The following is a 26,259-nucleotide window of genomic DNA, read 5'->3' on the forward strand; positions in this document are numbered from 1 at the left end:
GGTGGAAGCTTCTGGAAAGTGGCTTTTGGAGGGTGGGGACACAGGACCTGCTCCCCCTTGTGACACACTGAGTGCACGTCACGACCCTGATGGAGTCCCCGAGGACCCGGCAGGACATCCATTGCCTGACTGAGCTGAGGCCTTGAGAGACCCTGGCATTTTACAGGTGAGGAAACCGAGGCACAGGGAGGGCAAGGTGCCCGAGGTCACTCCCCTGGTTAATTGTAGAGTCAGACTAAACATCCAGAGCTCCTGGCTCACGGATCACATCTCTCCTGTGCACCACCCCATCCTTCTGGATCCGGGCAATAAGGGAACGGAGACAAATAGACACACACACACACACACACACTTGTGCACACACCCCCCACCCGCCTGCACCTGCTGTCAGACGGAGGGCAGAAGCCACCGGAGACGGAGGGCCCCGGGGGCCTGGGCGCTGAGGCAGGAAACGGGGCACCGCTGCACCCGTGGCCTCCCCAGAAGCCGATTCTCCCACATACAGTGTTCTTTGTTTTCATTAGGGAAAATCTCAATTAAAATGATTACAGCTACAACAACAAAAAAAATCACAGAAGAGAGAAAAAAAGGAGTTCAGTTAAATGCAGATTTATTCGGGATGATGTTATGAACTCTGCTCAATGCCTCTAAAATTACCCATTAATGATTACACACTAATTACCCACCTTTGTATTGTTCTAGAAAGGAAGAGATTCATTCTCCCTGGAGCGGAGTAGGTATTCGGTGAGAGGATGCCCCGTGCGTACTTTAGGGCGGACCAAAACAGCCCTCCTTTTTGGTAAAATCATGAAGAGGCCGGGACGGCTCCACAGAGCTTTGCCCTAAAACGCCACCTCGAAAATGAACGCTGTTTTCCCTTCTGGAGGTTTTCCCTGCCTTCATCAGAACAGGGTAGTTTGTAACCGAAGCCTGGCACCTGCGGGCTGCGAGGGTCTGGCGAGGGTCTCATGCCCGTGGTATTTGCGTCGTTTTGCTCCTGGGGGCGGGAGGGGGCGCTTATTCCCTCCGAGGGCCGCTGTTGCCACCGGCTCTGTGCTGAGCCACCGATGTTCAGGCCACAGGTGTTCCCCGCGTCAAGGACAGGGCAAGGTCGTGGCCAAGGCAACAGGTGAAGCAGGAGGGTGTGTCCCTGGGGTTGGGCGCGTCTGTCCATGTGTCTGTCCCGGGGTGGGGGGGAGGGGGTGGGGGAATCAGTCCAGGTTCCCACTACGGTCCTGCTCCCAACGTCTGCTCTGTCTGCAGAATTTCAATTTCCTGCCATCTTGATGTTCAAGCCTAAGGCTTCCAGACTTGCTGGTCTATCTGTGCAACGGCATGGAAGGCCCTTGTCAAAGCACACGTTCCAGTTTTTGGCTCATGGGTGTGCTCGACGGACCCTCGGAGCAAGGTGGGGTGGGGGGGACGGGAGGGTGGGGGGCTCTGGGCCAGGGCTCCCTGTGCGCCATCTCTCGGGGTCCCTTCCCTGCAGTCCCGGGGGAGGGGGCGGCGAGGTCGCCTTGTCTCCACAGAATAGACAGGAAGTCTCTGTCCCAGGAGGTAGACGTGTCCAACGTCACTTAGCTGCAAGCTCGGGTTTTCAAATACAGGTCTGTAAAGCCCCAGCGTTCAAGATTTCCCTCCCTGCCAGGAATGAAGAAGACCGTCGTGTGGCCTGGGAAATGGGGGTCGGGTGTTCGAGGAGCATCTGAGTCCCTGGAAGACCGGGGGGTCGTCCCCAGCAGGTGCCAAGGACTGAAGCCCCCAAGGAGTCAGCAGTGAGGTCCTTGTCCTGGGAGGAGGGAGGTACAGAGAGAAAGGATCCCAGCTGGTCTAGGATTTGGGAATTCCCTGGGGGGGGGGGTGTGGAAGTCCATGAGCTCGGTGGGTGGTCCCAGATGTGGGGTGGGCTTGCGGGGGGGGGGGGGGGGTAGGGACTACCTCAATGGAGCTGCAGTCAAACGGTTCCCCAGAGCACTGACTGCTTAGGAGTGACCCTGGACCTTCTGCCCCAACCTGTCCTGCGGTCTCAGCCCCTCCCCCACTCCCCGCTGCCCCCCTGATGCCCGGACTCGCCCTGCCCGGTTCTGCAGGCAGATTATTCCACTTGGCACCCCAGTGCCAAGTGGCCAGGTTCCTTGCGCCCCGGCCGACAATCGCCGGCCGCCAGGGAGAGTTAGAACGCCTGAGATGTGAGATTTTTAAGTCTATTGCATTTGGGGGATGTATTCATTCCTTCAGCTGCTAGCGTGCATTTCCAGAGCATCTCGCAGGTGAGGGCATCGTGCGTGGCACGGGGCGAGGACCAGGGAAGGAACACGCGCGGGGCCGGCGGCTTTGAGGAACTTGGAGCCTGGTGGGGAGCTCACCACAGCGGAGTCACCTCATTCTGGCTCCGCTGGGAGGGAGGCCGTGTGTCTGCTGGTGGGTCATTCCATCGGAGTCCTCCAAGACGCAGGAGGGGACGGAGACCTGACTGTTCCGTCCCAAGAGCCAGGAGGCACTCAGTGGCAGGTGCATGCAACATGGAGAGAGCAGGACATCTGGGAGTCACATGGTCTCTGTGCCCAGGAAGTCACCCAGGAGGCAGCCCGGGATTAGGGCACAGTCAGTGTGCCCAGAGGGATAAGGCGAGGGGTGCCAGGCAGGGGGGGGGGCATCCCGCAGCGAGCGCCCACGAAGACGCGATGGCGGGGAGGACCAAACACGCCACGTGCGAGCTCCAAAAGGCCAGAACGGGCACAGGGACACGCACAGGGCTGTGCTGTCCTGTGTGCGGGGACGGGGGCTTGCATTTGGCGGGAGAGCACTAACCAGAGTTCGGGTCACCACTGTCAAAGCGGCTTGTTCTTTCCCGAGCTGGGTCGGTCCTGGTGCAGCAAGGGTGGGCTTTTCCCGGACCGGGAGGGAGGAAGTGACCGGGGGAGAGCAGCCGGCTCGTTTTGCCAGAAGTTTGGGTGGTGGAGGGATTTCCTTGCTACGGTCACCAGTCTGCCGATTCCTAGGGAAGGAACAAGGCCTGGGGTCCCTGGGGGGCTCAGTCGGTTGAGTGTCCGACTTCGGCTCAGGTCATGATCTCGCGGTTCGTGGGTTCGAGCCCCGCGTCAGGCTCTGTGCTGACAGCTCAGAGCCTGGAGCCTGCTTCGGACTCTGCATCTCCCTGTCTCTCTCTGCCCCTCCCCCTGCTCAAGCCCTATCTCTGTCTCTCTCTCAAAAATAAATAAACATTATAAAAAAAAAAAAAAGAAGAAGGAACAAGTCCTGTAGGAGGGAAGCCGGGTACGAGACGACACCGGGGGGGGGGGGGGGGGGGAGGTCAGATGTCAGATGGCAGGCACTGAGCTGCCGAGGGGACTCGGCCCCGTCTGCCCTCCCTGCCTGTCTGGGCGACTCTAACAGAGCACCCCAGACCGCGTGCTTACAGCCAAAAGACATTAATTTCTCACGGTTCCGGAGGGTGGTTGGCCTGGTTCATAGCCGGTATCCCCTCTCTGTGTCCTCGGGTCGCAGAATGGGGGCTCCTTCTGCATAAGGACACTGATCCCTCGTGACTTGACCGCCTCCCAAAGGCCCCACCTCCTGACACCATCCCCCTGGAGTTGGAGGAGACAACAACTCGGGTCAATGACATCATCCTCCTACTTCACTGCTGTCCCGATGTCCCCGGAGGATGTGCACCTGGTGTGGAGCTGGACGGGGCTCGGAATTCCCCAAAGTATTTTCACTTTCCGTAGGGTTTCTCATCCCACCCATTTCTTTTTTTTTCTTTTTGAAGTTAAATTTTTTTTAACTGTTTATTTATTTATTTTGAGAGAGAGAGAGAGAGAGAGAGAGAGACAGAGCATGAGCGGGGGAAGGGCAGAGAGACAGGGAGACACAGAATCGGAAGCAGGCTCCAGGCTCCGAGCTGTCAGCACAGAGCCCAACGCGGGGCTCGAACTCACGAACCCCGAGATCACGACCTGAGCCGAAGTCGGACGCTCAACCCGCTGAGCCACCCAGGGACCCCAGGACTTGTTCCACCCATTTCTGGTTGCGACTTTGGTTGCTTTCTTGTGAAACCAGCTCACCACCCCACTGTGTCTCAGTTGTGCCGCGGAGGGGGTGGGGGAAGGGTGGTTTCTGTTAATGATCCGCTCGCTGGTCTCCACCCCACCCCGTCTCCGAGCCTCCCACGGGAAGAACAAAGACATCTTTGCACACCCAGGGTCTAGAAGAGCCTGACTCAGGGTGGACGGGAATAGCCTTAGTCCTTCCACGCCCTGCTGTCCCTCGGCCCCTTCCGGGGCTCCAGTGGGTCCACCGACCTGCAGACGAGAGGGAGCCACCTGTGGTGTATGGGGGGGCTGCGGGGGGCGCGCTTCCCTCCCGAACCCGCCTCTGACCCGAGGACCCCCTCTCTTGAAGCCTGAGTCTCCCTGCCTGCTTTTCCATTTCTTCACTCAAAGCTCCGGTTATGAGGGAGGTGAAAACCCAAGAGGTGGTGTTTGCTCTGTAGAAGGGATGTGTTCCAACCAAGTTGGCTGATAAGTGATTTTCTGCAAGCAGGGTAATTGGACGGGTGTTCCCATGGCAACCGAGACCTTCCTGGAAACCGTCTGGAGGGGGTGCAGGAGGAGAGGGGCCGGCTCTGGATCTGCTGGGCCGGCCAGGCGGGAAGGGGTGCCACCTGGAGATCCTCCCCCACACCACCGCCCTGACTCTGGGTCCTCCCTCTCTCTGTCCCCTCCTGTTCCTCGGGCCACAGAGATCATTTCACACTGGAACGCGTCCTGAGCGACACTCACCGTTCCCGGGATCTGTCATCTGTCTCTCTGTCTCTCTCTCTCTCCATTAACAGAAACTGTGCTTTTCGACACCGTGATGTTTTACAACGCAGCCGGTGACAATTTACAGACCGCGAGCGCTGCCATGGGATTCTCTGAAAACGCCCTTTGAAGGCGGATGATGTAAACATCCCATTTCACAGATGTGGGGACTGAGGCCGGCACCCGATAAGGGACTGGTGGTGCAGAGAGGCCAGAGGTATGGCGAGACGCCGGGCCGGCTGTGACCCCAAACTGCCCGGAGCGCAGACGCTCCCCTTACCCCATCAGCAGGGGTGGGGCTGAGAGAGAGAGCGCGCGAGAGAGACAGAGACAGGGAGAGACGGAGAGAGATGACCTTCCCTTAACCTCCCTCCCTCCCTCCCTCCTCCACCCGGGGACTTCTAGCGCCACTCCCCCGCTCCCCTGCAGCAGAGGTGGGCAGGAGGGGGGCTGCCTCCAGAAGTGGGAGGTTCCTGGCTGCTGTTTCTAATGAGTGTCATTATGAGATTTCATCAGTGCCTCCCCGCCTCTCTCCGTCACCCGAAGGGGCCTGGGCCCCATAAAAGTGGCAGCTGGGGAAAGAAGAATCAATCCTCTGCTTTTCATTGCTCGCCCTTTGAACCGGGAAGGGCTCCCAAGCGCGTGAAAGGGCGTGAGTGTGTGCGTGTGCGTGCGTGCGTGTGCACGCACAGGCGAGGGCATCCGGAAGTGCGGGTGGGGTCTCTCCAGGGGGCAACAGGCTCTGTACTTAAACTTGCTAATAATAATTACGTATTCCTTTTGTTTGTTAGAAAAACGCTTAGGTCTATTGTACGAAGACCCAAGAGTCATTGCTTAGAGAAAAGCCAGAAAAGTCGGGAATCTGGAGCCTTGCCTCTGGGAGTTCCTGACGCTTTGAAAAAGGATTCGCAACCTACTATGCGTTTGGCACTAAAATTTGCTTTTCCTCTAGCGTTTGTCTCGTAAACCTTGTACTTTCGCTTTCGTTTTTATACGTTGATCATTTGCTTCATTATTTGGAAGTTTATTCATTTATTTTGAGAGAGGGAGAGAGAGCCCGAGTGGAGAAGGGGCAGAGGGAGAGGGAGACAGAAACCCAAGCAGGCTCTGCACCATCAGCTCGGAGCCCCACGCAGGGCTTGAACTCATGAACCGGGAGATCACGACCTGAGCCGAAACCAGGAGTCGGATGCTTAACCACCTGAGCGACCCAGGCGCCCCTATACGTGAATTGTTTATTAAAGCCTCATGTACGTACAGAATGAGCAGACAGAAAATAACACACATCATAAATGCACAGCGTGATACATTTTTACTGAGTGATCTTATCGGGGTAACCTGAACCCAAATCAAGAAACAGGCTACCAGGGGCACCTGGCTGGCTCAGTCCGTAGACCATCTGACTCTCGATCTCAGGGTTGTGAGTTCAAGCCCCACGTCGGGTGTGGAGGCTACTAAAATAAAGATATTTTTCAGGCGCCTGGGTGGCTCAGTCAGTTAAGCATGCGACTTCGGCTCAGGTCATTTGAGCCCCACATCCTTTTATGTCTTTATTTCTTTAAATTTTAATTTTACATGGGGAAAGAGCGAGCGCTGGGGAGGGTCAGAAGTAGTGAGAGAGAGAGAGAGAGAGAGAGAGAGAGAGAGAGAATCTCAAGCACGTTCCACGCCCATTATGGAGCCCAATATGGGGCTCGATCCCATGACCCTGGGATCACTGCCTGAGCCGAAATCGAGAGTCGGACGGATGCTCAACCGACTGAGCCACCCAGGTGCCCCTATCTCGTTCTTTTTTAAAAACGATATTGTTTTCCACTGTACGGATGCATCGTGACTAAGTAAGGGAATCCCTTGATAGACACTTGTGTATGATTTGATATAAGGCAATATTGTTTTAAAAAAACAGGAATTCTTTTACATTTCATGGACTAGACTTCAATCAATGCTGTTGTAAACAAGGCTTTAAGGAGTCACCGAAAATACAATTCAAGTGACGACCCGTGGGAAGTACGAATGCGCCCCTACAGGATGAATGAGCGTAACCCGATGGGGTGTTGTCCTCAGGGGGAGGGTGGGGGCCCCCGTGGCCCAGGATAAAATGTCCGGTGGCCTGATGCCTTCTGAAAAGCGTGCTGTGACCCCAAAGGGGACGCGGTGGGGACGTGGACACCTGGTTGATAAAAGGACACCTTTTTTTCGCGTCTTTTCTTTTGGTTCACTGGATACTTGGGTTTGCCTTGGGTTTGGGCACAGACGGTCAGTTGCTCAACATTTCTTCTACTGTGACAAACAGTACTGAAATAAACAATCTTAAACTTTGTATACTTGAGGGGACACTGTGGACAGTGCTATGCCAGAGTGTATGGCCACTTAAAAATCTTATATATGGGGGCGCCTGGGTGGCTCAGTCGGTTGGGCATCTGACTCTTGATTTCGGCTCAGGTCACGATCTCGTGGTTTGTGGGAGCGAGCCCTGCGCGGGGCTCCACGCTGCCGGTGTGGAGCCTGCTTGGGACTCTGTCTCTCCCCTTCTCTCTGCCCCTCCCCTGCTCATGCTCTCTCTCTCTCTCTCAAAATAAGTAAACTTAAAAAAAAGAATAAAATGACCCCCAGGTTAGGTGACTGACAATAAATGACCCCCCGATTGGGTGGCTGAGAACTGTGTTCGTTACTTCTCGGTTTTCTGTGGATTAGCCTGGGCAGGTCAGGCAGGCGGCAGGCTGGCTGGGCTCAGGATCCCGGCTGAGAGGGCCCACGTGGCCTCGCAGCTTTGGGGAGGTGAGCCTGGGCTTCTCCCTCGGTGGTCCCGGGGTTCCAAAGGCCACGGGCGCTTCCCAAGTCACATCTCTCGTTGGCAAAGCCAGTCGGGCGGCTGAGCTCAGAGCGAGCCACCCAGGGGCACCGATTGAGGCAGGCAGGAGCAAGTTGGAGCCGTTATTACAACAACCTGACCCAGAAGGGCACGAAGAGGGAACGTTGTGGCAGGCAGTATAATAACAATAAAATTCTAACCGTCCACCATCTTAAAAAAAAAAAAAAAGTCCCACTTAACTCCCAAGTTAAACCAGAGGTGGCCAATTTGGGAATTAACCTTCTGGTAGGACCCTCCTCCTTTTCGGTTCAATCAGTCTCCAACATGGAAAGAACACTTTGCACTCAAAGGTTTAATTACGGGCTTTCCTTCCCACTTCCCGCTCCCCTCTCCCCCACAGGGCTCGGCTGCAGGATAATTAGCTGCCCATGGATCAAGGTGGCCGTGCACAGCTCCCATAAAGGGGGTGCGTGTGTGGCAGCGTTGGGGGCGGGCGTACCGAGCACACCCAACCAGGTCTCTAGTTGGATCGGTTCGCTGTTTAATGTGGTCTGCTGCTAACAGCTACCTTCCAGCACTTTCCAGTGCTTTGGAGGCATGGGGGGGGGGGCAGTTGGTCATTAAGCGCCTGCCGCGACTGAGAGTCCCGGGGAACCAGGCGTCCCGGCTGCCCCGCGCTCTGCCGATACTGCACGCAGGGGAGAGCAAGGGGGGGGCAGGTGTGGGGGCAGCTGGCAGCCGGCTTTGACCTGAGGGCGGACACCCTCACGGCTGGCCGTTCAGGGCTGGAGGGTCCCGGGGCACGGGCACGGAGGCACTGGCCCCAGGTGGGCGAGTGGCCAGCCACCTCTGGCCACATTCTTGTTTTAGGGCCCCACCCCACCCCAAATCTCCTTCCCTGTCCCTTGCTCCACACCGACCACAGTTGGGTAGACGATTTTCAGGGAGGCTAAGTGTTGCGGGGGGGGGGGGGGGATGCCTCAGGGAGAAGGAGGAGGCAGACTCCGCGGGGGGTGCTCATGCACGGGAAGGGACGTCTCGCCCCTCAGTTCTAGACACAGCAGGACAGGTCTCCTTGAGAGCCCAATGGGGACCCAGTAGCACCTTATTCCTCAGCACAGACCCGGCTCCTTTCCCCTGGGTCCTCCGCGTGCCCACTCCTGCCGGCTCTGCACCCCGAGGGGGTCTCCTGGAATAAAGTCAGGGATTGAAAAGAATCCTGATTCATCGCAGGGCCTTGGCTGCCGAGAAAATTCTCTTCAAGGCTTTCTTTTCTTCAGCTGCTGCTTCCCAGGGGTGAGGGCTTACAGAGTTGGCTTTTCAGCCAACTGTCCATGACTCAGAGCCCTGAGGGGCCCAGGAAGGAGAGGGGCCAGAGACCCAGATGTGGGGCGGGGATGGGGTAAGTGAGGTCCCACGTTGGGAGAGCAGAGCCGGGGGCCCGGACACAGTAACTAACAATGCGCGTTAATCCGTGACCACGCGCGCCTCTCCGGCCGGGCATCGGGCGGACGGTCTTACAGATTTGCGTTCCCTTAACTCACATCCCCCTTGGGGGCATCTGCTAATGCCCTCATTTAGATGAGGAGGAAGCACAGGTTGCCTGAGCCGGTTGCCAATTGCAGAGTCTCATTTCTTCCAGATGCTGCGTCTCGACCCCCGGGGTGGAGGCGAGAGCGGAGACAGAAGGGTGCCAGGCATTCCCAGGGCGGGGTGCCGGGCTCGAGGCCGGCTGGGGCGTCAGGAGAGGAGGGGTGGCAACGGCCCTGTCTTGCTCATCTTGGGTGAGGCTGGTGCCCTGTGGATCTCTCCAGCAGCCCGCTCTCCACGGGGGGCCCCGCGGAGGGTCCAGCGTATCAGGGACCCTCAGACACATCCGGGCGTTATCAGGGAGGCTCTCACGGCGGCCGCAAGGCTGGTCTGAGCTGGACGGTGGCGGAACTGGCACAAAAGACCATAAACAAGCACTGAGATCTACCCCTTTCACAAGGTAACACCCCAAAAAGCGGAGCAGAGGAAGGACTCAAAGAAATGCTGCGAAAGGTTTCTTGGCAACTGCAGAGTTGTGCCCTGAGGGTGTGGCTGACAGCCCGGAGCCCTGGGTCCTGTCCAGACCCCTTGGTCCCGTCTGGACATCTCTCTCTCTCTCTCTCTCCCTCTTTCCCTTCTGTAGCTGTGTGCGAGCTCCTGCTTGCTCTCAGGCCCTCGGCCCGTGCTGGCACCCTGGCCTGACTCCAAAGAGCAGAAAGGCCACGCAGAGTTCTTTCTCCCTTCTATCTTCAGAAGCTGTGAGTCAGTGTTCGTATTTTTAGCAGCATACACGAATCTGCTGCATGGAAAAGATTTGGAGGGACGCTTGCACCGTTAAAGTAACAAAGGCGATTCATTTGGATCCAGTACCTAGGGCTGGAGCCGGCCAGCCAGTGTTCTTTGATCCAGGAAAGGAAAGAGAAGGAAGGTCTCCTGGTTCTCCGGGGATGAAGGCACCCATGGATGGAGGCTTCCCAGGGATGGAGACACTCTGTGGATAGAAACACTCCGTGGATGGAGACACCCTGCAGAAGGGGGCATCCTTAGACTTCCCGAGCAGCAGAGTAGAGCTCCCTGTCCTGGTGGGTGGCTGGCATGGCCTGGAGCCCGGGACATTGTGGACGTAGGCCTGGCTCAGGGCAAGCCAGTACCACCCGCAGAGGTCAAAGAGCGTGGCTTCCTTCGCGTTGACTCCTCAGGCCCCCGAAAAAGCCGCATGGTCTCCCGGGCATCCAGTTCACCCTGATGACAGGCTTCTTCACCACGACCACCCCATGCTGGAGAGATGCCGGGTCCCTCCTGCTCTTGGGAAAAGCTGAAACTTTTGCCCTTGGCTTCTGAGGTCGTCCTCAGTCAGTTCCTGGCACCCCCCCACCCCCACCGCCCCCCGGCCCACCTCATGTATTGTAAACATATGAAGCACAGATCTGTGACCAGACCGTCGGCGTCTACACCGACATCTTTGCCATGACCATCCCCGAGGACCCTTCCGGGAGGCGCTATTGTCCAAGAAGAGTCTCAACTCAGAAGTTACAAGGCACCGGGTCTGGCCTGACTGTGGCCCCTTGGACAGCTGCTCTAACGTTTCTGGGCCTCAGTTTCCCTGTATTATCATTTGATGATCCATGTAATGGGTGGAGACAGCATCATGCGCATAAGGGAAGGGTGAAGCCAAGTTTTCCCGCTTGTCTTACAGGGTTGCCCAGAGGACAAAGTAAACTGAAAGGGGGGGGGACGCTCTCCAGCAAATTAAAGGCGGTGACGCATATGAGACGCCTGGTAATCCTCTCCCTGGGGTTCGGCCGCCTGGACCCGGGATCGGCCCGGCTTCCTGGGATGAACTCGTCCTTCGTGACAGATCAGTTGCCTTTGCTCCTGGAAAGAAAGCAGGAGGTTTCTGGGGGTCGGAACCATGCACAGAGGTGGGTGGGCCCTCGTAATCCCTGAGTCATCGGCTCAGACGGTTTCACCCCTCTCTGGATGCCTCGCATTCTCGGCAGGCCCACGGGACAACCCTGACCCCCCAGCACACACACAGACCTTGTGCTGAGATGCCCCATCACAGACACCCGGGGGGGGGGGCTTCAGATCTGAGCCGGGCCCCGCAGCGAGCCTCTGCCCAAGGAGCAGACCGCCGGGAAAGGGTGGCTGGGGCCCCAGAGACTCCCCGGGTTACCCCCAAACCACCGACTCAGAACTCACTCGCTCTGTTATTCAACAGTGTTGGGCATCGCAGGAGAAGTTGCCGATTGCCCGCCGCTTGGCCAGGCCCGGCCTGAATCCCCGCGAGATGATGAGGCGGGAACTGGTGGCTGGTCCTCGAGGGCCTCCTCCAACGCGATCCACACCGTGGTCAGGCTGTCCCAGCACCACCTTCCCCACATCCTCCCAGCCGCCTGGTCCCGGGGGTCGACCCTGCACCTGGCCTCTGTCGGGTGTGCGAATTCACATCGGCATGCCTGTCCCCGACCTGGTTCGGGCCCTCGGCCTCTTGCACCTGGTCTCACAACGGTTCTATTGCGACGGTCCTGAGGTTTAAAAACATTTATAAATAGCATAACAACATGAAGTTGAAACACTCACGAGCCCTCTGCCCAACACAAGTGTTTCCTGCCCGCCCCGGCTTACCTGCCACTCACAACCTCTCAGGGTCGCCTGGCTGCCTCTTTTCAGCCTCCTTTGTCTTGATCAAGTGAGATTTTTCCCAACTACGCTGTGCACTTAGCAGCTTTCTGGCTCCCAGATGCAGAAACTTGAGCGCTCCCGTCTCCCTGCCTGGTACCTGTCTCCTTCCGTCCCCCAGCCGGCTCGGGCTCTGGGGACACCCTTCCCTCTGGCCAGTGCCACCGCTGCCCATGTCCGGCGTCCCCTCTCGCGTATGCTTCAGTCCGTTCGCCTGCCGCTGGGCCACGTTGCAAACAATCCCGGGCCGCTTCCCCCGCGTCCGGAGACTGACCATCTCTCAACATGTGCTGTGAATTCGCTTTTTAAGGGGAATTGCTCCTTTTCCAGAAACATCTGAAAGGGGCATCTGGGTTGTGGGGTTGTGGACCACGTGTTATTCTCCTCCTCCTCCTTGCTGTTAATGAAGAAAGCCGAATCCATTTTGAACCCTTTAAAATGTTTCCAACATTTCACCATGAAGATGTTCGGCAGAGGCATTTCAAGGAGGCTCACCTCTCAACTCGACGATCGTCCATCATGCGGGGACGTTGTCCTACGCGTGGACAGGCGTGCCAGGTGCGGGTGCTGTTCAAGATGCTACCACGGGGCCTCTCTGTTACAAGGAGGTCTGTCTTCGCCCTCCAGGGGCCCATCATGGGGACAAAGAGAGGACAGGCATATGCACCTCTATGCACATAGCATTTGTGCTATTGGGTGTAGGTCAATTGTCAGCCCGCAAATGGTCTTCAGCCCTTCGAGGACACAACAAACCTGGGCCGGACCTCAGGGGAGGCTCTGCAGAAGAGGTGAGGGAGCACAGAGGGGGTACCAATTTGACCTGGGAGGGCAGGTGAGACTCTGGTCGGAGGTGGCATTTCGAGGGTGGGCGTTGCTAAGCAGAGCCAGGATAAGGAGGCGGAAACTTCCAGGCTGGAACAACGGAGGTGTGAAAGGGTGAGGGGCCAGGGCGCAGGCAGGAGAAGGATCCGGGAGGCTGAGTCAAGGTCAGAAGGCAAAGGGTGATGAGCGCCTGGCTAAGGATTTTGCATCAGGTGCTCTCAAGTACGAATTTCCAGGGGTGGGGGCAGGTTCGTGTGAGGAGAGATCCCACCAGTGGCAGCGGCCTTGGTGGACAGGAAGGAGACGGGATGCTGGTGAGGCAGGCACCGACTGGGGCAGCCGTCATAACTCAGGGAAAATGCTAGAAGCAGGAGGGGTGGCAATAGGAGAGGGGGTCAGAAACACCCAAGAGACAGAATCCAAAGTTGACAGATGTGCTGACAGTCCCTTCGAGCTAAGGGGGCGGGGGCGGAGGATGGGCCACCCTGAGGCTTTGAGTTAGGGACTTCCGGGGAAGGGAGTGGGAGACAGCGAGCTCCGGTCTGAGTCTACAGAGTGTAGAGGACCAGGGCGCATTCCAGGAGGAAAGGTCCGGACCTGAAACCCAGAGAGGGGAGGGCATTTGAAATCATTAAAAACAGGACAGAAAGATGTTTAATGATACACATTTAATGCCGTGGAAACAAGGAGCGACGAGCAGAGAACAAACAGTAACTAACGATTATTCATCATGGAGGGAAATTCGGTTTATCCGTGCGCCAATACTTGGTTAACTGGGCGTGTGGGTGGGACAGAGGCTTCTGGGTGGACACAGGTACAGGCTGGTGGAGAGCAGCCAACCGTCACTGCTGTGCTGGGGTCGGGGTGAGGGAGGAAGGGAAGGAGACACTGGAGGGAAACCAGAGGGCGCTGCCTTGGGCGGTCTGCAGGTAAACAGTCTTCTCCCCAAGCTTGCAGAGGGCTGGGTCCACCGAGACTCGCTCACGTGAACCTCCATGGTTAGGCTCACGCACGCACACGCGTGTGTACAAACAACGAGCCTGGGGAAGTGGCTGCTTTGAGAAGGTGTCTCTGTCTACTCAATCCCAGCTGGCTTCCTGAAAGAGGGGGCGCCCTCCCCTCTGCCACCTTGCTCTTCGGCCATTTTCTCCCAAACTCCTGCCCCTCTACCCCCATTTATGCAGGAGCAAGGGTGCCCTGAGAAGCAAGTACCCCTAACCTTCCTCCGAGGCTAGGTCTGCATGGCCCCTCCTGCCTCCGGAAAAGCATCTTTTCAGCCCGAGGATTTCCACCCCCACCCCCCACAGCTCATTGGAGCCACAGTCCCAAGTAGGTTTCTGGTCTCAGCGAAGACGTCAGGGCTGGGGGCCAGGTGTCTGCTTTTCTGCACATCAAGGAGAGCAGCAGACCTTTCGGGAAGGTGGCTGGTTTTGTCCCGAAGAGTGTAAATCTCTCTGGGATCTGTCTTCATCCTTCACTCTCCCATTAACCCGGTGGTGGTTGCGGGGTGGGGGGAGGAACCCTTCCCCCCGACTTCTTTTTTTCTACTTTAGCCCCCTCTTCTGTATTGTTTTGTTTTTTTAAACCTCTGTGCCTGGCTCCCATGATGGGAAGTGCTGTTTATGTCCAGGGCCCCTTAAAAGGGCCGCTAACGGCTCCCTGGCTGCGGTCCTCTGCGCTTGTCTCCTTGGCAACCGGAGGCAGGGAAAACAGAACCTGTCACATGGAAAATGTCAGTTACAGCAGATCTGGGGAGAGGAAAGGAGGGGTGGGGCGGAGGGAGGAGAGAGGGGAGGAGTGGAGGGGGAGGGGAGGGAGAGCAGGCAGGGGACCCCGAGGCCTGCCGCCACCCCAGGCTGGCGCCCCTGCCCTGCCCAGCTGATCATCATATTGTTCCAGAGGTAATTCGGTGGCTTTGGGCACAGAGCAGTGCATCCTAGCAGCAAAGCCCCTCCAGCCGCTCACTTGAAGCCCGGTCTGGGCAGGCGAACCAGGAGGTTTGGGGGAGAAAAAAAGATGTCAAATCTCGGCCACCCAAAGACCCCAGCATCTGCTCCTTCCACCCTCCATAGTGATGCCCATCCTTGCTTTATGCCAATTGATCCATGCCTCTGCCGAGAAGAGGAAAGAGGTTCGGGCAGGGCGTTAATATTAATCAACACCGGCCTCTCTCCAAAGGACAGCGGGGAAGCAGAAACAAAAGAAGGAGGTTTGCTGAACAGCCCAGAATATTACAGCGGGAGAAGCAATCAGTTAATGGGACTGGATGCCAATGAGGTGTGTGGGGGCTCCCGAGAGTAGAGAGGGCTGGAGAGAGTGTGCGTGTGTTCGTGCGTGTGTGTGTGTGTGTGTGTGTGTGTGAGGGTGTAGGTGGTGGGCATGCGCTGTCTGCAACCTTCTGCTGTTGTCCTCGGAAATTCCCGCAGCCTCCCCAATATTCTGATTTCCCGGGAGAAACTCGGGTGTGGGGACGAGACAGGCTGCTTGCTTGTGCGCGCCTTGCCGGACCGGTTCTGTTCGTTCTGAGAAGAGTAAGCCTCCACACGAGGGATCCAGGAAGGGGCGAAGGAGGGTTGCCCCGTCTTGCATGGGGATGTCTGGGGGAGTCTCCGGGGAGGCTCTGTCTGCAACGCGGGACACCGGACATACCGGGGACGTCCTGCTTCGAGGATCTCTCTCGCCCGGGGTTGCCTCTGGCTGAAGTCGCATTGCCTTCTGGCAGTACATCCTCGAGCCCCGGCTGAGTACAGGTTCCCCCTTTAATGCCTGGTCCCCCGTAAGCATCCTTGCAAAACCAAACAAACTTCCCGATATCAGACGAAACAAACAAACAAAAAAACCAAAACAAGAAACAAAACGCAACCGCAGCAATGCAGCGATGGCAAAACCGGATGCAACTGACCCCCAGACTTCCAGGCTGTATTATTTGCTTCAAAGGTTCCAGCTTTAGGCAGCCGCAGGGGAGAAAAGAGGAAATCAATTATTTTCCCATGTTCTGTCACTGTAATCTCTCCCCCCAAGGTTTGCTGGGTGGGGACGCTGCTCCTTTCTTTCATCTTTTTCCAGGACTCGTCCAAGTGACCATCCGGTCCACGTGGTCCCCGAAGGTCCAGGAGGAAGCTGGTCTGCCGGCGACTATGTCAATCATGGCTCCACGTGCCTGCCACCACGCGCCTCGCTTAGAGACCCATATGGACCTTCCCGTCAGGCTGGGACAGACTTAAATTATGACACTTTTCATCTTGATTGACAATAACCTTCCCCTGGAAGTTGGGGAACAGCCCAGCTACAATTACGTCTTGTACAATAAAATGAAGGAAATAATTTTATGATTCATTATTTTATGAATATGGTCTCTGGCAGTTGGCTAAGGAGATAATCTTCATTCCCACTGCTCCTGCGTTTTATTATTTTATTAAGAGTTAACTCTCGATTATCCACATGTGAGCCAAAGAGACGATTTTATTCCCACAGCTGTTAGGTCTTATTATTTTATTATTATCGGTTTGGGTTTGTCCCCGGGCTCCGTTCCGGGTGTGAAAAAGAATCACGGTTTCTCATTCTGAATTACGTGCAGTAAATGTTTATAATCTCACTGCCACCTCTCCCTTCTTCTGGGGTGGGTGGCTATTTTTTTTTTTTTTTATTGCGGTAAAAGACACATTACGCAAAATTACCATGTTGACGATTTAAAATACCGTGCAGTGGTATTTAGTACGCTCATGATGTTGTTGCACAACCATCACCCCTACCTAGGTCCCAAACGTTTTCACCCCCCGAAGAGGAAACCCCGCGATAAAGGGGTCCCCCTCCAGCCCCGGCAACCAGGAATCTGCCTTCTGTCTCCGTAGATTTCTCCCACTCTAGACACTTCATGCAAATGGAATCGTACAACAGGGGCCATTACTGCCCATAATGGAGCCAAGGTCCATCCATGTGGCCGCAGGGACCAGAACTCCGCTCTTCTCCGTGGCCGAAACAACACTCCAGTGTGTGGACTGGCCGCACTCTGCTTATCCATTCTTTTGTGGATGGACCTTTGGGGCGTTTCCATCTTTGGCCGTTGTCCATGGTGCTGCTGTGGACACCCGTTTTCAATTCTTTTCAACTGGTTTCGCCAGCGGCCGTACCCCCTTTTCAGTCCCCGGCATCAGGTGTGAGGGCTCCAGTTCTCCAGGATGTTTCTTCCAGCCGGCCTTCGTTGTGTCAATGGAAAAAAACCAGTATTTTCAAGGTCAATCTCTCTCCATGTCCCTGGGCTTCGACCTTGGTGCTGTGATGTCATCCCTTGGCGCTACGAGGGGTGACGGAGCAGCGGGAGAGTCAGCAGGAATGCTGCTGTGCCCTCTGACCCGGGAGCTGCGTGTCGTGGGGAGCCCACAGAAGCAGGCCCACCGGGGACACCGCCGGGCAGGGGATCCTCATGGTGTGGGGGGGCGGGGGTGGTGCTGGGCTTTGGAGAAGGCTCTCCGTCTGCCATTAGCTGCGCGGCCTTGGGAAATAATTTCCTGTTAAAATGGTGTAGCAGACCCTGTTGGTGCCCCACTCAGAGCCCCTTGACATTGACCTCTGTTTGCTCTTACGCCCGGACTGGCTGCCTGAGTCAGGATCCTTCTAGGTAGAGGCATCGGCCAGAAGTGCTGAGGACTGATGCCCCGGAAGCAGCCCTCCACCCAGGGTCAGGCTCCAGGACGGGTCTCTCTGTCTCCCGGAACTTGCTGCTGGAGCTCTGTTCGCCCTCGGTGACAATTGTGACAATCGTATGAATGAGGTATTTCCATAGGCTCCCTCCGGTCCTCGCTCCCCACTGCTGCCCTCTGCCCTCCCCTCTTGATTAAGTGACTTGCTGTCCTTTCCTGGCCTCGGAGTCCCCTCCCTGGGGATCCAGCCACAATGTGTGGGTTCTGTCTTTCTGTCTCCATAGATTTTCACCTCCTGAACGGGCTCGGTCCCGCAGGGGACGCCAGCAGGTCCTCGTGGTTGTGAACACGGACAGAAGCGGTTTGCAGTCATCAGTCTGTTTTGGGGAGCTGTCTCCCACGGGGAGAAGCACAGTGGAGGCAAATATGGAGGTAGCTTCATTTTAGCACGCTGTTCTTATCCTGTTAACGGGGATCAGCAGGGCGCGTGATGCAAAATCCCAGGTGTTTATCTCGTGGGGACAGCACCCATGTTCCGCCGCTGTGGTTTGGGTCCCTCTCCGAAATGCTTTTTTTTTTTTTTTCCAAGGCTGAGTCGCAGATGAGCAGACTTCCCCTTTGAGTATTTCCCCCTCAGGTGGGGCGGGGAGGGCCGGTGGGTGCGATAATGCTGGTCTAGAAGCAAAAAATTGGCTTTAGATAATCCACAAAGTGGATAATCAGCCGTGGAAAATTGAGAGGTGGCCATGGTTATTTATCCCTACCCTGATAGGGACCATCTCGGGGGAGAGGGTGGGATGAAACCTGATGAGGGAGAGAACCAGGACCTGGAAGAGAGAAGGGGCGGGGGGTGCTCAGTTCAGCAGGGTCCTCAGTAGCCTCTTCTGGAATGGGCAGCTGCCAGCTGGAGCTGACGGCTGGGAGGGCCACACGTTCTCCGCCCCTCTCACAATCCACCCTTCCTTCGGGAGGTGCGATCCACTGTCACATGTCATGAGCCGTGTCCTCAGAGCCTCACTCCCTGAAGATCAAATCTTCTTTAACAGGGCTTCCAGACCTTACCCTCTTAGCAGGCTCCCCTGACTCCAGTCTTTACCAGATTTTCTTCCCGTGAGAACTCAGTTTCCCCAGGACCAGAGCAACACAATGGAAGCAGAGAAACAGTACTGGCTTCTTGGGGGGTGGGGCTCTCCAAGAGGACGGGGGTTGGGGGGGGGGAGAGGTGGAAAGAGGTCCGAGGGCAGGGAGGATGGGCGGCCCACGTTGGCCCGTAGTCCCCTGCTCACCCTTTCCTTGCCGTCGGGCTGGGGAGTGCTCGGGCCAACTCACCAATTATCTTGGGCAAACAGAACGAAGATCAAGTTTCTACCTGCGCTGCCTTCCCGCCTAAATCCTCGAGTGCGGGAGAACTTGGAGCCCCTGCCTCCCAGACCCCGTCGTCCCATCGCTATGTGTTGGCATCTTTCCCAGGGAGACAGAGAAACAGGTGCTCCTGGTGCTCCGGCTGACCTCCGCCCTGGGGCTGCCCCCTGCTCCGCCCACCGGCCCGTCATCTCTCAGCCCTGCCGGCCCCCACCCCTCACCATTGCCCCCTGGCCAGCAGGCAAGGCTTGCGGTGTGTGTTTGGAGGGGGAGAGAAATCGCGCGTAGGGTTGGGTCAGGAAGTGCGTGGAGGGACTCTAAAATGTGTAGACTCTTGCCCGTTCTGAGAGCTCCCGCTTCGGATGCCTCTTAAAACCCAGGAATCCAGGCTCCTGCCCGCTGACCCTCCGGAGGGTCCAAGGCCACACCCGCCCTGGCTGTTCGCAGCTGGCCTCTCCCGGGCCAGAGTGCCCGTGCCGCTGGGACTATGACGTTCCAGACTGCGGGGCTGAATTTTTCTCCGCACTTGCCCTGAGTTCTTTGTAATAATAGCTGCTCCTGGGCCATCACCTTCTCCATCGGAGAGACCCATCAAATGAACCAGCCGAGCCCATAAATTATAGCACAAACCGTTCCAAACAATAAAGGCAATTTTACTTACTGAACCATTAAATTTACATACTTAAATTAGACCCAACCAGACGTCGCACGGGGATGTCTTGGGGCCAGGCAAACAGTGAGTTTCGGGAAGTACGATCCGGCGGTCCCCACCCCGCACATGAAATTAATGAGGTGCTTCAACTCAATCATCATTAAAATCACATCTTTATTTAGGTACTTAGCTGGGTTTGACCTGCTGCTGTGGGCAGCCCCGGAGTCACCCCTGTGCCCTGTGCCGCCTGACCGCCAGCCAGAGGTCAGCAGGCGGCCGGTGGGTGTCTGTGAGGTGGTTCAAGCCCGGGATGCATCATTGGCGGACGTGGTTTCTGCCTCCGGGTTTTATTGGAGGCTTGACTCTGCTTTTCTCTTGTTTGGAAACCAGAGCCAACCTCTAGGAGACGCCCCCAAGGTGGTCTCCTTTGACCCCCACGTTGAATCTGACATCAAGTCTGACCAATTACATCTTGAAAAAAAAATTTTTTTTTACATTTATTTATTTTTGAGAGACAGACAGAGACAGAGTACAAGTGGGGGAAGGGCAGAGAGAGAAGGAGACACAGAATCCGAAGCAGGCTCCAGGCTCCGAGCTGTCAGCACAGAGCCCGACGCGGGGCTCAAACCCACAAACTGTGAGATCATGACCTGAGCTGAAGTCGGACGCTCAACCGACTGAGCCACCCAGGCGCCCCCCCGCCCCGACCCTTTTTATTTTATTTTATTTTTTTACATCAATTACATCTTTTAAATATTTCTTGGACCTTTGCCTCTTCTCTATTCCTAATTCCTAACTCCAGTGTCCGAGTTTAGGCACCTACATTGTCCCTTTGGTGTTAATTCAACTCCAAGCACCTGCCACCAGAACAGTTCATGGAAAATTCTAAATCTGGCCTCCTCTGCCCCAGCTCAGAGCCCTTCAGTGCTGCCTCGTTGTCTCCAGGGGAAAGGTGGATCCCTGGGTGTGGCGTTCAAGGTCCCCCTGCCCCTGCGTCCCAACCCCCGTCTCTTCCAGCTTTGTCTCCTGTCACTCCCTGCCTTGACCGTTCTAGTCCACTGAAGCCAAACTTCCCGGGGTCCCCCGGCCGCCCCGCTCGTACTCCCCACAGTTAACTTTGCCACATTCCTCCGAGATGGGCTCCCAGAACACCCTGGCCCAGAATGTCCTTCCCGCCCCTACCTTCCTGTGCGCTTGTAATTGGTCTTTTCAAAGATCCTCAGGTGGGGCTAAATGCCCCCAGGTAGCTCATGGGCCTCCCGTCACGCACTCCCGTGTTTGCAATGACCAGTTAACATGACCTGCTGGGGCGGGGTGGGCATCTCCGTGTCCGAACCCTCAGCGCTCAGAAAGTCTGGCAATCGGGGACGCTCCAAAAAGCCTGCCGGGCAAATCCCTCGGAGAGAGCGGACAGCAGGCCCCCCACCGCAGGCAAGCCCAGCAGCCCTTGGCCCTGGAAGGCGCTTCCCCTCCGTTTGGGCGTGGGTCGGCCCCAGCGTGACCCCGGTGGAGAAACGCTGTCATGGTCACAGGGCGGGGACCCCAAGCACTTTTTTGGACGGTGATGGAAACTGGGTTATACTTGGATGTGGCCTGGGAAACATCCAGGATGCGTCAGGAAGCTCCTCGTCTCGGTCGTCCAGCAGCTGAGTGTTCATCTCCTGGTCATTTTGAGAACTGGCCCAGGACAGGTGCATGCATCAAAATGCCAGGCAGGGGAGAGCTGAACATCTCCCGGGGGGTCGCTGCTGGTTGCTTGGGGTGGACACCCACTGTCTGCTCCCTGCCGAGGTCATCTCCGGTCCCTTCCAAAGGAGAACTCAGCGGGGCGGCGGGGGGCTGGCCCTCTTTTCTGTTCCCCATCAGTCTTCCCCACACCCAGGCCAGGTCTCTGCCTGGAGCCTGGGTTTGGCCTATAGCTGCGCGCCTGACAGCAGTAGAATGCGAGCCCCGTCTGGGGTTTTAAACGTTCTAGTAGCTACGTTCAACACGCAAAAAGAAAGGTGAAATTAAATCTGATACTATGCTTTATTTCACCCAACGTATCCGAAACATTGGCACGTCGACGTGGAATCAGCTTGCAAACGCCCTAAGAACTTATTTTGCATGTGTTATTGGTACCAGGCTTTGAAATCGGCCCGTGTGTCCCACCACAGCCCCCGTCATTAGGAGAAGCTTTGTTCCGAGGGCTTGCGAGCCACGTGCGGCTGGTGGCTACCTAATTGGGCCGCGCAGATGTTCCCGGCTGACATCAGAGAATGTCTTTGTGGAAGCAGACATCCTGAATTCTGCAGCTGGCCATTCCTCCAATTAGGCGTGCAGGGGGGAGGCAGGAGCCGGCCAGCCCCCCTCCCACCCCAAGCCCTGAACAATACCCAGGCTTCCAGCAGGAGAGGGAGGAACAGGGAGCATCACAGATGCCGTTGACGCGCGACACACAGCCTCAGCAGAGGCACCAAGAACGAGGTGTTCGCCAGCTCTGGGGGCCCGAAGTCGCTGCCACCGGGGACGTGGAGAACGCGCCCTCGGGGAGTCCTCGCGGCCCAGGACGCCACGGGGCCGTGGCCGCGATAATGGAGCGAAGGCCCGGCATCGGAGGCGGGATCCAGGATTTCCTAGGCAGCCACGGGCGCTCGCACGCACCATGATTAATGGCCGGATACCCTGGTGTGAAAACCATTTAAAAGACGGCATTTTTGTCACGGACAGTGTTCCACATACAGTAAAGGTCACATGCGATGAGAGCATTATCCGTATTTCTTGGGCAAACACGCTTAACCTTGTAGAGCGCAATTCCTCGGCGGATCAGCCATCCGTCTCTCGCACTTCAGAGGGGCCGAGGGCGCGGATTCTCTGCCGAAAGGCTTGAAGGAGCGTGGCAGTGGCACCACGCAGGGGCTTCGGACAATGCGCTGAATTGGCTGCCGGCCTCTCGCTGTGGCGGCGGGCACAGGGCGCGAGGCCCCGCGGCCTGCGAGTAGCCACCGGGCAAAGAAGCTTCTTCCGAACATCGGCCGCTGCGGAAGACGGCGGGGTTTGGGGACAGAAGAGCATTAAAAAATCACATTCTGGGGGCTCCTGGGGGGCTCAGTCAGTTGACCGTCCGACTTCGGCTCAGGTCACGATCTCGCGGTTCGTGGGTTCGAGCCCCGCGTCGGGTTCCGTGCTGACAGCTCGGAGCCCGGAGCCTGCTTCGGATTCTGTGCCTCCCTCTCTCTCTGCCCCTCCCATGTTCACGCTCGCTGTCTCAAAAAATGAATAATTTTTCTTTTTTTAAAGCAGGCTCACCGACTGAGCCACCCAGGCGCCCCTTCAGCGATAGCCTCTTAATCCAGCGCAAACCCTCTACACCTAACGAGATTCCCGGACCGCGGTGTGCTGACGAACGCCTGACAACCTGTTCTCCGAAAAACCAGTGTGTGTGCATGTGTGTGTGTGCGTGTGTGTACATGTTTATTATAAGTTTTACTGGGAAGAATTCTAAGTTTGTGCGAGGCACAAATTTACAGACGATAATAAGCTACGCGATATTCCTTATTGCGAATTCCATGCAGCCAAGTGATGCTCAGAATGCTTTGTGCTGATTTTTGCTGAGCTCCTTATATCTGCACTTGTGGTCCAACCGCGCCCCCCTCCCCGGACAATCTCTTTTTGGTGACGTTCACAACGTAATGGCAATAAACCCGTTTAAAGTTGAATCGTCTGATCAACGTTCTCTCGACTGCTTTCTCGAGTCTAGACAATCAGGACCACCGCGTACATCAAGCCCTGACTTGAGGAGTTTGCCAATTTCCGCGGTGAAAATCCTCTCCTCGCAACCAATTTCAAACTGAGGGCATGACGTCACTGAGCGCGGAGTAGAAAGAAAGGTGTGGTGCTCACCGTTATTTAATATTTCCACCGTACCGATGCAAGAAATACGAATAAGAAAAAAGAAATATTAGGGTGTAGCTAAAAATAAAAATGTAGCCAAATAATTAGTAAGTGGGGGAGTTCGGAGTTTTTATGACCATTGTTTTCAACACATTTTATTTAATTGTAAGTTTATATGATTAAATTTGTTAACGTGTGTTTATTTTGAGAGGGAGCATGAGCGGAGGAGGGGCAGAGACAGAGAGACAGAGAGAGGGAGAGTGCGAGACAGAGAGAATCTCAAGCAGGCTCACAGCTGTCGGCACAGACCCCGAGGTGGGGCTCGAATGCATGAACTGTGAGATCATGACCTGAGCCGAAGTCAAGAGCTGGACACTTCACCGACTGGGACACCCAGGCCCCCCTATATACTTAAAATTTTTAAAAACGGCTGGGTTTAACCACCAGTGCACAAAATTCCCGGCGGTTCAAGCATCGGAGCTGGTGTGCGCGTAGAAGCCGGCTGTTGTCTCGGCCCCTGCCGGCTCTCCACTGCCTCGGGCTGCTTGTCCTCTACTCTGGCCACCTTGGATTTCTCCGAGCTTTCTCTGCTCTCTGAGCTTTACACACACTGCTACCAGTCCCGGGAACGCTCCTCTCCTCCCAGACACGTCTGCCTCCCTTCCTTTCCTCTCCCTTCTTAGTGATTGTAGATTCCAACCTGGAGCCTGGGGCGGAAATCTCTCCATTATTATCTTACCTCCTGTCGCAGCAAATAACATCACTGCCTGGTATCTCTAACTGTCACCGAGACCCCTCTCCACTTACCCCTGGATTCCTTCTGCCCTGGCTGAGCCGCCCAGGCTTGGGCAGAGTGGAGACCAAGAGACCCCGCTGAGCTGGCAGGCTCCCTCCTCCTGTCCCTCCCCGGTCCTACCCTGCCATCCAAGAGCTGGACTGCAGGTGGAGAAGGAGGTGGCATTTCAATGGCTTTGTGGTTCCCTCGGCCTTGCCCACTCCACAAAGACATCATCAGAAGGTCATGTCAAGAATGGAAATTTCAAAGGAGAGACACAGAAATGACCAGGAAGAAGGAAGCATGAAGGAGTCCAAGGAAACTAGGATTTTACACGTCCTTGTTCTAGACTGGAAACACATCACCGTGCTCGTAAGGTGCAAATGTGATTATGGACCTGGAAATGCTTATTATTATTATTATTATTATTATTATTATTATTTTTGAAAGAGAGAGAGTGGGAGAGGAGGGACAGAGAGAGAGGGAGAGAGAGAATCCCAAGCAGGCTCCGCACTGTCAGCACAGAGCCCGAAGTGGGGCTCGAACCCACGAACCGTGAGACCACGACCTGAGCCGAAACCAAGAGTCAGACGCTCAACCAACTGAGCCACCCAGGCGCCCCCGGAAATGCTTATTAATGAGAAAGCGCTCAGTATGCCTTACACCCAGGAGGAGAGGGGGAGGTAGGGGACCGCTTGGTTCATTCATTCATTCATTCATTCACTCACTGATTCATTCAGCGTGCACCCGAGAGCCCCGTGTTAGGTGCTGAGAAAGGCGTAGGACGTGAAGGGCCCAGGAACACGTCAAGTTCCAACCTTCGCTTTGGAAGCCAATTGTGTGACTTGCTCCCAGTGAGCTCTGTTCTTCAGGCAGGGGCACCGAGTGAGACCACGCCTTCTGAAGGTCCAGAGACAAAGCCTGTCCGCACCCCGCCAGGACCGCGCGACCAGGAACAGCGCCGAGCTGCGCGGCAAAGGAACAGAGGAACGCAGGGGGATCCGCGTGCGGGGTTCGCGGGCTCTTGGGAGGGGGGAGACGATGCCTGGTTGTCCCCGCTTCCCCTGGACACCCCGTAAGATCCACTTGCGAGGACGCGCACAGACTTGGGCCAGACGGGGAGGGGGTTTGGCAGTGGAACCTCAGAACCGGTGGCTAAGGCTGCCTTTCAGCCCGGACTCCTGTTCCCCAGGCAGAGATGGGGGAGGTCACTCAGCTCGTGGCGTTGGGTTTCTCATCCCGGTTCCCATGAATCCCCGTGCGTGTGCCTTTGCGTCTGTCTGCCAGCGGTGGGGGTTGTGTGTGCCTCTTTCCCACCCACCCCCTACCCCCATAGCTGGCACAGACGGGGGCATAGCTCTGAATAGACACGCGGTGCAGGAGGCCGTGACCCACACGCGCGAGTTATGTGAGAGGCTGTTTCTTCCCAGGGCTGCCCCGTCAGGTGGCCTCAAGCCATCCCGTCACTGCGGTCCTCCCCTCCCCTCCCAAGCCACCCTTCCCTCCTCGTGTCCAGGTAGTCAGGTTCTCTGCCCCTCACTTCCCGTCTGGACCTGGGTCCCGGTATCTGCCCGCCACCCTCACCTGGAGAGGACCGCGGTGTCCTCCCCGGTTCCTTCCGGCCGGCCGCAAAGGCTCAGCCCCACCTCCCGCCGCGTCGTCCCTGACTTGATGCCCCCGTCCTGCCGAGTGTCCCCCTGATGTCTCTCTTGCGGGGACTTTATCTCCCGGCGCCTACGTACGCGTGGTGCCCACCTGCCCCACAGAAGAGACGGGCACCCTCCGAACCATTCGCGGGCTCTGCCTCCTGGGACGTGGCCGCTGCATCCTGGACGTAACGTTCTTGAAGACGGGGCTGCCTCGTTCCGGTCTTACACCCTCACCGGTTAGCAGAGGCACACGGAAGGCCAGCGTCACGCGTGTGTTGAATAAACCGAGCAAGACTTACGCGGGGCGGGGCGCAGAGCAGAGAGCCCGGTGCATGGGCTCAGTCTTGTTGCACGAATGGATGGATGGGTAGGTCTGTGAGCTCGTGGGTGAGATGCGTGTGGCTGCGGGCATGCGTGGGAGTGGGAAGTGGGTTGCTTGGGCGAGAGGCGCCGTGGGGAGGGTGTGGAGGCAGGCGGGCGCTCCTCGCCGCGCGGGGCGAGCATCCCTCATCGTGGCCTTCTTTGGACTTCTGGAACTGCCTGCTGCAGTAACTTTTTTCGCTCATCAAGCGAGGGGAGAGTCCTTTCATTCTCCCTGCTTAACTGGATTTTGCTATGCCAATTAGAATCGTGGAAACTGTTGCTCTTGGACCCGAA

At 56.6% G+C, this 26,259-nt stretch overlaps 3 long non-coding RNA genes and 1 other non-coding gene across 5 annotated transcripts; 2 read left to right on the forward strand and 2 right to left on the reverse strand.

Annotated features, from left to right (window-relative positions):
* The first annotated feature begins 1,211 nt into the window (after window positions 1-1,211).
* Window positions 1,212-3,217, forward strand: LOC109276866 (uncharacterized). The gene is made up of 3 exons (XR_002084877.2): window positions 1,212-1,408; window positions 1,608-1,803; window positions 2,239-3,217. It is a non-coding gene; the product is annotated as an uncharacterized LOC109276866 (long non-coding RNA).
* Window positions 3,218-13,300: 10,083 nt separating this feature from the next.
* LOC109276867 (uncharacterized) lies at window positions 13,301-14,014 on the reverse strand. The gene is made up of 2 exons (XR_002084878.2): window positions 13,871-14,014; window positions 13,301-13,539 (listed from the first exon to the last, which is right to left on the reverse strand). It is a non-coding gene; the product is annotated as an uncharacterized LOC109276867 (long non-coding RNA).
* A 446-nt stretch (window positions 14,015-14,460) lies between these two features.
* LOC128774205 (uncharacterized) lies at window positions 14,461-15,975 on the forward strand. 2 transcript variants are annotated; one of them, XR_008418679.1, is made up of 3 exons: window positions 14,461-14,552; window positions 14,724-14,928; window positions 15,718-15,975. It is a non-coding gene; the product is annotated as an uncharacterized LOC128774205 (long non-coding RNA). The 2 variants fall into 2 exon arrangements; XR_008418678.1 differs by lacking the exon at window positions 14,461-14,552 and having other exon boundaries at window positions 14,559-14,928.
* An 8,503-nt stretch (window positions 15,976-24,478) lies between these two features.
* TRNAK-CUU (transfer RNA lysine (anticodon CUU)) lies at window positions 24,479-24,570 on the reverse strand. Its single transcript is given in 2 exon segments — window positions 24,479-24,526; window positions 24,534-24,570. It is a non-coding gene; the product is annotated as a tRNA-Lys (tRNA).
* Between the last annotated feature and the right edge of the window lie 1,689 nt (window positions 24,571-26,259).

This window comes from Panthera pardus, unplaced genomic scaffold (genome assembly GCF_024362965.1).
Source record: "Panthera pardus isolate Hobbes unplaced genomic scaffold, ASM2436296v1 HiC_scaffold_3, whole genome shotgun sequence".
Taxonomy (NCBI): Eukaryota; Metazoa; Chordata; class Mammalia; order Carnivora; family Felidae; genus Panthera; species Panthera pardus.